This window comes from Cyprinus carpio, chromosome A18 (assembly GCF_018340385.1).
Source record: "Cyprinus carpio isolate SPL01 chromosome A18, ASM1834038v1, whole genome shotgun sequence".
NCBI classification, from domain to species: Eukaryota; Metazoa; Chordata; class Actinopteri; order Cypriniformes; family Cyprinidae; genus Cyprinus; species Cyprinus carpio.
Window position 1 is genome coordinate 28,456,288 of NC_056589.1, and position 13,079 is coordinate 28,469,366.

Below are 13,079 nucleotides of genomic sequence, written 5' to 3' on the forward strand. Positions count from 1 at the left end.
AAAATTGCGAGATATAAACTCTAAATTAAACATAAACTCAATTGAGATATATAAACTCTAAATTAAACATAAACTCAAAATTGCGAGATATAAACTCTAAATTAAACATAAACTCAATTGAGATATATAAACTCTAAATTAAACATAAACTCAAAATTGCGAGATATAAACTCTAAATTAAATATAAACTCAAAATTGCGAGATATAAACTCTAAATTAAACATAAACTCAAAATTGTGAAATATAAACTCAAAATTAAAAATAAACTTAAAATTGCGAGATATAAACTCTAAATTAAAAATAAACTCAATTGAGATATATAAACTCTAAATTAAACATAAACTCAAAATTGCGAGATATAAACTCTAAATTAAATATAAACTCAAAATTGCGAAATATAAACTCAAAATTAAATATAAACTCATAATTGTGAAATATAAACTCAAAATTGCGATAAATATTGAGAAACAGTCCGAACTGTGAGATGGAAATTCGCTATTATCTTTTTTTTTTTATTTCATATCTGTAATGGTTTTCCATTTCATGTTAAAGATCCTGAATGGTTTTTGCAGTGTATTTGAATGCATTTTGTCAGATAGATTTCTTGATTATGTTTTCTCTCTCTCTCTTCACGTGTTGTTTTCCATCCTGGTTGTTCCTTCTGTTTCCTTGTCATCTTGTTTCCTTGGTAAACTGTGTCTCACGCTGTGACAGGTTCTCTAATGAGACTCACACACTAACGAGCCTCATTCTGCTACGGAATATTAATTCTTTCAGAAAACCTGCTATAATTATGCATACCACAGCAGGGTAATAAAATTCCTGCTTAATGCAAAGAGAGCGACATTCTCGCAGTGAATGAATTGAATTTCCTGCGCAATATAATATTCGGAAATTTATGAATGCATTCAAAAGAATGATATGCATTTTTTTTTACTCCACCAACATACAAAAGTACATATTGCAAAGTATTTACTGTATCTTTCCCACTAATTTAAAAGCATTGCAGTATGCAACGATTCGTCACTCAAACTGTAGTGTGGAATGACCTCATTAAGTTGCATGTTTATTTTAGTGGGTGGCATCCAGTTATCATAACAATCAAGTAGTTATTTGTAATTTTTATTAAATTTTGTGTAACTTTTGGCAGTCTGATCACCTAACAACTCAATTAGAGAGATGTTAGTCAAATGCATTGCACTGTAGTGTATATTATTGTGTGAAATGTGAACTAGTAGCATGCATACTATGCACAGGATTCTCTAGAAATAGTATGGAGTCGTGTCTGTGTTTTTGTGTTAGTACATCAACAGTGCAGTTTTCTCCTTAGTAACTATAAACAGAAGTAGGACAGGACATATGAATCAATCACACTCGGACACGTCTTCATCTGCAGCCTTTCACCTGATTACTGTCTGCTCTGAGATCAGGTAAAATAAATAGTGTCACCCCGCTTCTGCCTGTCAGTCTCTCGTCCAGCGCTGAGCTAATGGGCCGTTGAGTCTGTATGCATTTGTGATTATTCCTCTATCATGCTGACGGGCCGCTGAAGCCTCTTCGGTAAACACGAGCGCAGCGGCATTATAGGCTAATTTGATGCCGACACACGTCCTTTTACACTCCGAGGAACACGATGTGAAATTAAACTCATGCACCTCTCAGGGATGTGAAATGCATCAGGTAGAAATCGCAGCTGTATTGATGTTCTCACTCGTTTGTGAGCAGAGTTGCATGTCAGAACGAATCCTAATGATCTAAGATGATCTGCAGGGAAACGTTTGTGCAAATGCAGGGTTTAACCACTAATTTATTGTGCAGTTTATGGGTTGCTATTTTGGTTAAGATTAACTTTGATGTTGTTAGTAATATTTCCAGATGAACAGTTAGTGGACTGAAGCAGCTCAGCTTTCCTTGATTATCCATCAATAATTTTTTTAGAAAAATCAGTGCGTCTCAAATCTGATCACCAGGATCTTTTGAGGAGCGCTTATTTGTTCATCTCTCAATCATCATTGGATTGCATTGTTTGGATCATTTCAATCTCATCTTATTATTGGATATATAGAGTGATGATTGATATTTATATCATTTTATGTCAGTATCTGCTCTACTGTTATGTAGATCTCACTGATTTACATTACAAGCATCAGAATTTAATCATATAAATATCAGCATCTGCACCAAATTGAACGGATCAAATATGCATAGATTTTGTCTAAAAGGTTCAATAAACTGTTCCATTTCAAAATCTTAATTTTTTTTCTTCTGTGTAATTTCACATTTACAGGGTTAAAATTGGTTATGTACTTTTGTAGATTGTTTTTTTTCTCTCTCTCTCTAAAGTTCACTAATAAATAATATTAACTAAATAATATTTTTTGCATCATTTTTGTAGCTTAAAAAGTATAGCATGGTGCTTGCAACGCCAAGGTCATGGGTTCGATTCCCATGGAATGCACGCTTTAGATAAAGGCATTAGCCAAATGCATACATGCAAATGCAAAAAGTCATCATTTTGTTTTTCCATCCATTGATTTTACTGATAAACAGGCTGTTTTCTTCTGTGTGTGAACGAGAATGTGTCTTTCTCTCTCTTTCTGCAGGTGTGTCTTTCGTTCTGAGCTGTGATGCTCTTCGTGGATTGTAAGATGGTGGATATTCTTCGCGGTCGGAGGAGGTTGCGGGTGTCCGTCTGTAAGCCGCCCTGCTCTTTCTGGTTTCTGCTGCTGTTTGGGGTCGGAGGACTCGTTCTCTTCATCCACCTGCAGGATCTGTCCGATATGGTGCTTCAGCAGGCTCCAGGTAGGAAGAAACATTCACTTACGATTAATCGTTCACACGTAGAATGAATTCAGCCTGTGATAGTTCACATGAGACGTTCGTTCCCAAGCTTTCATTGTGCTTTGGAGAACTTTATAGCTTTTGTCTTGGGACTTCAGGAGAAACTGAATGTGGTTTGTGGCTATTATGTGTATTTTAGGCTGCACGCAGGGTCTGAAATGAACTCGTGAATTGAGAAAATAGTACTGTAAATATATTTCGCCAGCCGTGAAACTCTATTTTATATCGTTGCATTAAAAATGCATATATTTTTGTTTCTCAGAATGAGTTCTCTAGCTGTTTTGTCCTGCAGATGTAGCGCAATGTCACAGAAACATCCACAACCATCATGATTTTCCTCTTATTGACGTATGAAGTAATAGTCAGAATAGTCATTTCTGACAAAAATAAAAAGTATGAATGTGTTTTTGTTGAGTATCATATTTGATCCATCAGGCTTTTATGGCTCATATTGTCTGATATAGTGAGAAAAATTGTATTCAGAGACTCAAACTGAGCAAAATTATGCAATTTGCTGCAGTTGCTTTAGAAATATTTGCATCCAGTAGACTTTATAGGGTTAAAGTCTTTCTAACTTAAAAGAGTGATAATAATTGTTCAGCTGATGCACATTGATTTGTTTTGCTTCAGATCATGATCCTGGCCAAACAGGCCAGAAACATTTGGTTTAATCTACAAAGAACATTTAACTTTGTGGCATATGGAGCACTTCGGTGTTGGCGAGAGGCGCGTGCGCACATGTCTAATAAACAAAACAAACAACAGGATAATTGTTAAGATTTCAATAAAATGCATGGATAGATGCATTAGATGACTCTCTGGAATACCTGATTGTGATTGACACATGCTGTATGGATCCGTGTTTGTGCTTCTGTTCAGCCAACATGAGGAAAATAAAACCACAGTAATGAACACATGGCTGTGGATGAGCTCTCCGGGATCTTTTACAGTTATCTGTTAATACTCACATGAATCTGAGCGCCCTTTTCTGTTTTTGGCACTTTATTTGGGAACTTCACTGTTCACTAAGACTACCGGAAGGATCAAATAATTAATTCTAATGAATCTTGTGATTTTTGTTTTTAAGATTCAGTGTTATTTTAGTTTAGTTTTTATTTATATTTAGACTTTTTTGTTTTTTATATTTTACATTTAGATTTTAAAGTTTTAGTAATTTTGTCGTATGTTTTTGTAATTTTTAGCAGTTGTCTATACAGTTTTTAACAACTTTTATTTTACTGTATTAAGTCAAACTAAATCAAAATGAGGAATGTTGCTTTGGCTCATTAGGTTTTCCACAGAGACTAACTATTGTAGAAACTTAATTAATTAAAGTTAATTGATTTGTATCGTAAAAAGCGCTATACAAATAAACTTGAATTTAATTGAATTGAACTCGAACTGAAAAGGCATTTTCTTTGATACTATTTTCAAACGAAACACATTTTTCAATAAAGAAAGAGAAAAGGATTTTCCTGAAGTGCTCAGAGGATTGTGAAGCCGCTCTCGGCCGGAGCTCAGAGTGCCGCAGCCTTTCTGCTGCTCAACTGGATCAGCTGGAGGGAATGAAGGTTATATAAAAGCGTTTCTGTAGCTGCTTCCTGAACTCTTCTGTGCTGTAGATCTAATGCTGAAGAAACTAGTTCAGCTCGATGCATATATGCATGTCTGGGTCAAAAAGACTGTTCAATATTTTTGAAAGAAGTCTCTTCTGCTCTTCAAGGCTACATTTAATTAATCAAAAATACTGTAAAAATTGTGAAATATTATTACAATTTAAAAGAGCTGTTTTCTATGTGAATCTCTGTTAAACTGTAATTTATTTCTGTGATGCGCAGCTGAGTTTTCAGCATCATTACTCAAGTCTTCAGTGTCACATGATCTTCAGAAATCATTCTAATATACTGATTTGCTGCTCGAGAAACTTTTCTGATTATTGTCAATGTTGAAAGCAGTACAATATTATTGTGGAAACTGATACATTTTATTTTTCAGGGTTCACAGATTAACAGCATGACATTTAAAGCTTGTAATATCAATAAGCATGAGCTATCCAAACCAAACAATTCACAAAAATGAATTTGCTTTCTCAACATTACATGAGAGAGAGTTTTGTAGAGTTTTGTCACATTACACTGCTGTCACACACTGATTCTGTCAAACTGATTAGTAGTGTTCAGTGCCAGTAGTAAGTAGTGCCATTATGTTTGTTTGTTTGCCATATTTAGTTCATTTGGCTCATTGTACTGAACCACACAGCATCAGCAAAGGGAGCAAAGATTTTGCTCTGATTGTTTCTGCTCAAATAATTGGACAATCGATGGGTGACAGAGAGAAATTACCCACAGAAATTGGCAGCAGGGTGCGTTTCCAGTGCGTTGTGAGTTAAGAGTGATTTCTCTGCTTCAGCAGGACACGCCACACTCACAAAGAAGAGTCGTGGTCTTTTCAAGCACAGAGAGATGTTGTATTGCTGCGAATTGCTTTCATTGAACTTCGTTCTTAGAGCGTTCGGATTCATCTCCGCCGACAAAACACAGCCTCCCAGGCCTCATGAGGTCAAATGCTTTCTCTAACAGCTCTGTTAGAAACAGAGGCGTTCTTGAGGGATGGATCGCACGGCGCTAATCAGGAGAGCCAGCTCTTAGACGCTGCTCAGGTGTCGGGATCAACCGCAGCCAATCAGAATCCACTCCACCGCTGAATGAGATTGCTGTCATGCAGACGCTGTCGCGGACCTCCTGACATCCAAGGAGCACAATAACATCAGCCGTCTAAACACACCGGCCCTGAGAGACGCGCCGAGATTACTGCCGCATCTCTGGAGGAATCTGAGCGAGTTACGGGACTTAATTAAAGGAGGAGAGCTGAAGTCAGACGACAGCTGTGTGTGACGAACAGATGCTTACCAGAAGAGTTATTCAGATAGATAGAAGGAGGGAAGGAAGAGAGGGAGGGAGAGAGGAAGGATGGAAGGAAGGAAGGAAGGAAGGAAGGTAGGATGAAAGGAAGGGATGGAGGGTGAGAGGGAGGGGAATGGAAGGAAGGAAGGAAGGGATGGATGGAAGGAGGAAGGGTGAGAGGGAGGGAAAGAAGGGTGGAGAGGGGATGGGAGAAAAGGAAAGGATGAAAGGGAACAGGAAGGAAAACGAAGGAAGGAATGTTGGATGGATTGGTTGGTTGGTTGGTGGGAAGGAAGGAAGGAAAGAATGGATGGATGGATGGAAAGAAGGAAGGAAGGAAAGAAGGAAGGATGGATAGAAGGATGGATGAAAGGAAGGAAGGAATGATGGATGGATGGATGGAAGGAAGGATGGATAGAAGGAAAGGAAGGAAGGATGGATGGGGATGGAATTGGAAGGGGATGGAATGGATGGATGGATGGATGGATGGAAGGAACGAAGGAAGGATGGATGGATGGATGGATGGATGGATGGAAGGAAGGAAGGAAGGAAGGAAGGATGGATGGATGGATGGATGGATGGATGGACAGATGCAGGAAGGATGGATGGATGGATGGATGGACGGATTGGATGATAGATGGATGGATGGGTGGAATGAAGGATGGATGGATGGAAGGAAGGAAGGAACGAAGGAAGGATGGATGGATGGATGGGTGGTTGGATGGAAGGAAGGAAGGAAGGAAGGGAAGGAAGGAACGAAGGATGATGGATGGATGGTGGATGGAAGGAAGGACGAAGGATGGAGTGATGGATGGATGGAAGGAAGGAAGGAATGATGGATGGAAAAATGGATGGATGGATGGATGGAAGGAAGGAAGGAAGGAAGGAAGGAAGGAAGGGAGGATGGATGGATGGATGGATGGAAGGAAGGAAGGATGGAGGATGGATGGATGGATGGAAGGAAGGAAGGAATTGGATGGATGGATGGAGGAAGGAAGAAACGGATGGCTGGATGGATTGAAGGAAGGCTGGAAGGATGGTGATGGATGGACGGAAAGAAGGAAGGAAAGGAAGAAAGAAAAAGGAAGGAAGAAAGAAGAAAGAAGGAAGGAAGATGGATGGAAAGAAAGAAGATGGAAAAGAAAGAATGGATGGATGGATGGAATGGAAAAGAAAGGAGGAAGGAAAGAAGAAGAAAGGAAAAACAAAGAAAGAAAGAAAGAAAGAAAGAAAGAAAATGATATTAAACCAATGACTCATGATTTGAAAATGATTCTTGAGACTTTTTGACTGAATGATTCAAAAGAATTGATTCAGAAGAGTCATTTGGTTGTGAATCAGGTTCTCTTTTACTGTGGTGTTCAGTTAACTCATTAAACGTTGTCAGATTTATGCTCAAAACTAGAAAAAGTGCCATCTTGATTCAAGGTATATTCTTTGAAAATTTTATAGTTTCTCAAGTAAATCTATCTGTTTTTTAGGATGTTTAGAGTTTTTTTTTTTTGCTCTAATCATCATTCAGGGACACGTATTGACTTTTCTCGAATACAACCTTGTAATCCTCCGAGACGCTCTGTTTACTTCTGATCTGTGAATAAAACACTACAAATTGGACAAAAGACAGCTTTCTTTATTTGAAACGGCACGGCAATTAAATCCTGGCCATGCGAGAAAAACCCCATGATGAGAGCCTGACGTGTGCTAATAACCCATCAGCTGCTTCACCACGGTGTGAGGAATCACCAATCAGAGAGATCTGGGTTTTTAGGTTTCATTTCTAACTTACCCATGAGAGACGACTGTAAACACAGCTAGACAAACAGAGAGAGATTAACTGTAATCAGACGAGACAGAAGTGATGCGCTCAAAAATAATTTCTGATTGTAATTAATGTTGAAAACAGTTGTGCTGCACAATATTTTTGTGGAAACCAAGATGCGTTTTATTTTTCGGGATTCACAGATGAACAGAAAGTTCAAAAGAATGGCATTTCTTTGAAGTAGAAATCTTTTGTAACATTATAAATGTCTTAACAGTCACTTTTAATAAATAAAAAAATAAAATAAAATAAAAAAATAAAATAAATAAATAAATAAAATAAAATAAAATCACTGACCCCCGATATATGATTCTATTTTTATTATTTTTATTATTATTATTTTTTTATTTTATTTTTACTCTGACTTTGCTGAATAAAAGTATAAAACTGACTCCGGTAGTGTGTGTATATATTTTAATTTCGTGAATTAAAAATTTTAATTTAATGTGTTATTTCTGAAAAAGGTTGTAATTTCTTAAAAAAAATTACTGACCCCTCTATATATATATATATATATATATATATATATATATATATATATATACATACATACATACATACATACTGTACATACATACACACAATTTTAATGCATAGTATTATAGTATAGCACAGTTATATTGTATTTTATTTAAAAACTGAGTTTTTAAAAACAATGAGTTATGTGCAATTTGAATATTTAGTGTAAAGGTTTTGTTTAAACCACTAACTCTAAATTTTAGCAAAACTAAATGTGATGCTTTTCTTAGCAGACAGCACTAATATGGTTTAAAGGTGCTTTTTAGTGCTTTTTAACCCGGTGGAAATGATACAACCTGTAATGATCAGAATGCTTCTAAAACCAAGCAAAATTGGTTGATTCCACTGAATTACTCTAAATTACTCTTGTTCCAGTGAATCCCGCTGAAATCTCTCATTCGGTCATATTTGAGCAGCATTGTTGTGTTTAGTACTGTGATGCCTCCCAGAATGCAACAGGTTTTGAGCTCGTCTCAGGGTCGAAGGTCAAGGTTTTGGCATAATAAAGTCATTTGTGTGGAAAAAGCAGGAAGTTCAGGAGAATAGTGTGTGCTGTTGTGAATTTGATCGAGTTTCAGTAATCCCTCCATCTGTCTGTGCTTGTGAAACTCAATTTATCCACCTCTTCATGTAATTAAATCTCACTGATGACCCTCAGCACAGAGTCAAAGCCGTCCACAGATGATGCTTCTGTAACAGTTCATTGTCTTTAGTTTCTCTCCTTCCTCGTGTGTTTATTCCATTGAACCGGTTTCATTAGACCGGCTCGGTTCGGTTCGGCTCCGGTGGAAAGCACAGCTCTGTAAACACAAACATATGCAGTTTTGACCCTAATTTGAAAACAGCCACGGTTATTTTACCAGACGAGTATTGACAGCGACTGCACAAGGTGTGGATAACAAACCCCAGTGTGTACGTGATTAGTTAGTCTTGCCAAGTGTAGCAGAAACGGTGCTTTATTCTGACTCTTGTTATTGTTGGAACAGGTCAGCGTCTCTTTAAATCCACTAGAGGGGAACAACAGGATCCTTTGCAATTTCCAGTTGTTTTCAATTTGACTCAAAGCTATATATATTGCTTATATATATTGCATATATTTTTATTTTATTTTTGCACCACTTTTTTTTTTTTACATTTTAAGTATTTTATTTTAAATAAAAAAAACTTATTTTGTTTAAATAAAAAAACCATTTTACATTCTAAGCCACTAGCAATAACAAACATTATGAATTATTACAATCAATAACAGTAATTGTGATAGACAATTATATTAAGTAAACATGCCTGCATTTAACCGATGAGCCAACTTTCTTTGTTGAAAAAAAGCATGTCGTTTTCTAAAATGATTAATTTTTTTTTTATTTTTTTTTATCAAGGGTAATTGAATCTGACGTTCCAATCAATTTACCAGCTTCAGGCATCATGTACAGTAATGAATTCAGCATAATAACAGAAAAGTAACTGACATGAAATACTATGGAGAAGTTGAAGTTCTAAACATGCTAAATTGTGCTTATTAGTTTAGAAATAATTAGAAATAATTACAAATGTTTTTAATTAAATATATTCATGTCACTCTAACTGTTATACTTTTACTTTGTTTAAAATTTAATTTAATTTAATTTAATTTAATTTAATTTAATTTAATTTAATTTAATTTAATTTAATTTAATTTAATTTAATTTAATTATTTTATTTTATTTTATTTTATTTTATTTTATTTTATTTTATTTTATTTTATGGGCAAATCTAACAGTGATGCTTGTGTGAGTAAACACAGCCAATATGTTATTATATTATATTTATATTATATTATATTATATTATATTATATTATATTATATTATATTATATTATATTATATTATATTATATTAATTTTATTATATTATATTATTATATACTTTATCAGAATTAATTTTGTAACATTCTGATGAAGTTACAATTTCTAAAAATTTTGTTCCAAATTGATGAAACAAAAGCAGAAGGTTAACCCACCACTTGAAGCAAGTCAGATTACAGATGTAAAATGTGTTGCGAACTGCAGTTCACGTTGACTTTAAAGCATGATGGTCTTTTATTGGGTTGCAATCAAGCAGTTTAAAATCAACCTGCGGCTCTAAAAGAGTCTGAAGCTCACAGCTGTGTCCTGCTCTTACTCTTCTTTGAGGACAAACGCCATTCAACACGTCCCATCTGCCCTCAATACATTCAATCAGCCGCTCGCTGAGCCACTCCCGTCCTCCACACAAACCACCGCTGGTTAATAACTCCACTCTAATACTGTCTGAATCTGAACCTGACAACAGGATCGAGTCATTACTCTGAACACTGGGCGTAATTCATCATCACAGTCAGACTGGCGGCCGAAAACAGGGACGTGGAGATTGCAGTAACTTTAAACGTGATTTTGCATGACAGATTCTGGATAGAAAAAAAACTTCATAGAGACAGACAGGGGTGTGGAAGACAGAATAGGGCACTTTGCACATTAAACAATACTTTGCATTTAAAGATGGTGCATCACAAAGATGTCAGGGTAAAAAATACAAGGATTTGTGGAAATAAATGTCCTTCATTTGAGTAAATGTGGAGACAGTTTTAACTTAAGCTTCTTATTTTAGCCAAGAGCTAGACTGTCTGATAATAAGTAAAATAACCAATTAATTTGCTCTTTTTTAAGCGTGTGATTTAAAAAAAAAAAACATTCAGTAACCCTTAGTGAAGCTAGGATGACATTAACAGGCTTCAATGAAAATATCCAATGTTCAAGACTCACTTTCATGGGAATATGTACTTTTAAATTAAATTAATTAATAATTTAATTTAATTGCATTGCATCACATTTTATTGTGTTGTTTTTTATTTTATTTTATTTTATTTTATTTTATTTTATTTTATTTTATTTTATTTTATTTTATTTTATTTTATGGGCAAAACTTGCAATGATGCTTGTTATATTCTATTTTATTTATTTATTTTTATTTTATGGACACAACTTGCAATGATGCTGGTTTTTTTATTTATTTATTTATTTTTTTTTTTTTTTTTTTTTTTTTTTTTTTTTTTTTTTTTTTTTTGTTGTTTTTTTGTTTTTGTGTATAATTGTTTGCTTTGTTGTTTTGTTATTCACAACAAAGCAAGCCGTTATATTGTGCATTGTAAAAATTTGAAAAAGTAAAAAATTTAAAAATTTAATAGTAAATAAAATAGTTAATAAAATAGTAAAAAAAAATATTTAATTCATTCACTTACATTTTTTACAAATTTTCACATTCATAAATGCTAGTGTAAAAAAACCTAACTAGTGTAATAAAAACCCAGTGTTAGGGTTTAGTTGGCTGACGTTAGGCTGTACATCGACAGTATTAGAATCTCTTTGAATAAAAAAGCTTGGCTCTTCAAATTATTTATTTGATAAGTATTTGATTTGATTTTTAAAAGGCCATTTTTGTGTGCAATGTGCATCGGACAAGCAGATAAATACTTGACACGATTACAGCATTCCTGATAATTAATCCAGTGCTTGAATCTGCATGCTTGCAGTATATTTTTAAAGAGTTTCAGAATGCAGTCTAGTGAGACTCTAGCGAGGGTCTGATGTTTCGCGTTTAGAGCAGGTTTCTGTCCAGAGCAGGAGGGATTCTGAATGTAAACTCATTCACTTTGACAGGGTCCCGGCTGCTTATGTCCCCTGTGGGCCGCTGTCTTCCTAACGAGACGTTCTGTCGTCTTTAGAACGACCAATTAATCAGCTGCAGACCGGCTGTTAGAGAGCATTAAAGGGTCGTATTATGAGAAAAAACTTTGATCTTTTGAATTAACAGTATGATTTTCTGTGTAAACATTGCAGTTTCCTCATTTTTCCAAAAACAGCATCTGATCTGGATCTTTTCAGCTGCATGTTCCTGATTGTTTTATGAATCTCTCACAGTGTTTGCATGAGCTGTTTTTGCTTTAAGACTTTAATTCAGAGTTGGGCGAGGATCTGATCGAGGAACGGCTCCATCTCAGTTCATGAGTGTGAATTTGAATCGAATTGGCCGCAACACACGGGATGATGAATTGGATTTTGTATTGGAATGACAGGAAGAAGAGTTTACTGAATTTACTAGAAATCCAGCAGAATGTCATTAGTACAACACAATGTGTAAAAACGGAAAACGTTTTTGGTGTCAGTTTAAGGTTTCAATCTTCTCAAGCAGCTCCATGTCGTTCATTTTCATTATAAAGACTTCCGGGTAAAGCATTCTGGGAAATGAAGTGTTTTATATACTGTATGTGTGTCGCACATACGTTACAGTTTATTTTATTATTTTATTATTATTTCTAATTTATATAAATAATTTTTTTAATAAAATATATAAATAAAATATGAATAATATTTATTCAATACTGTTATATATAATATTATTTATTTTGTTATTTTATTTCTATTTATTCAGATTTTCATATATAAATGATTTATATATTTTTTAGTGAGATGTTCATCTATATATTGCATTTATATATTTCAAAATATATTCAAATATATTATTTCTTTAGTTATTAGTATTTATTATTTATGCTGGTTCATTCTTATTTATTTATTCAAATGTTCAATATGTATTCATATATATATATATATATATATATATATATATATATATATATATATATATATACAGTACAGGTCAAAAAGTTTGGAAACATTACTATTTTTAATGTTTTTTGAAAGAAGTCTCTTCTGCTCATCAAGCCTGCATTTATTTGATCAAAAATACAGAAAAAAACAGTAATATTGTGAAATATTATTACAACTTAAATTATAGTTTTCTATTTGAATATACTTTAAAAAAAATAATTTATTCCTGTGATGCAAAGCTGAATTTTCAGCATCATTACTCCAGCCTTCAGTGTCACATGTAACATCCAGTCTATCACATGATCATTTAGAAATCATTCTAATATTCTGATTTATTATGAGTGTTGGAAAACAGTTCTGCTGTCTAAATATTTG

At 34.3% G+C, this 13,079-nt stretch overlaps 1 pseudogene; it reads left to right on the forward strand.

Moving 5' to 3' along the window:
• LOC109050129 overlaps positions 1-13,079 on the forward strand; it is a 165,175-nt pseudogene that overhangs the window by 33,595 nt on the left and 118,501 nt on the right.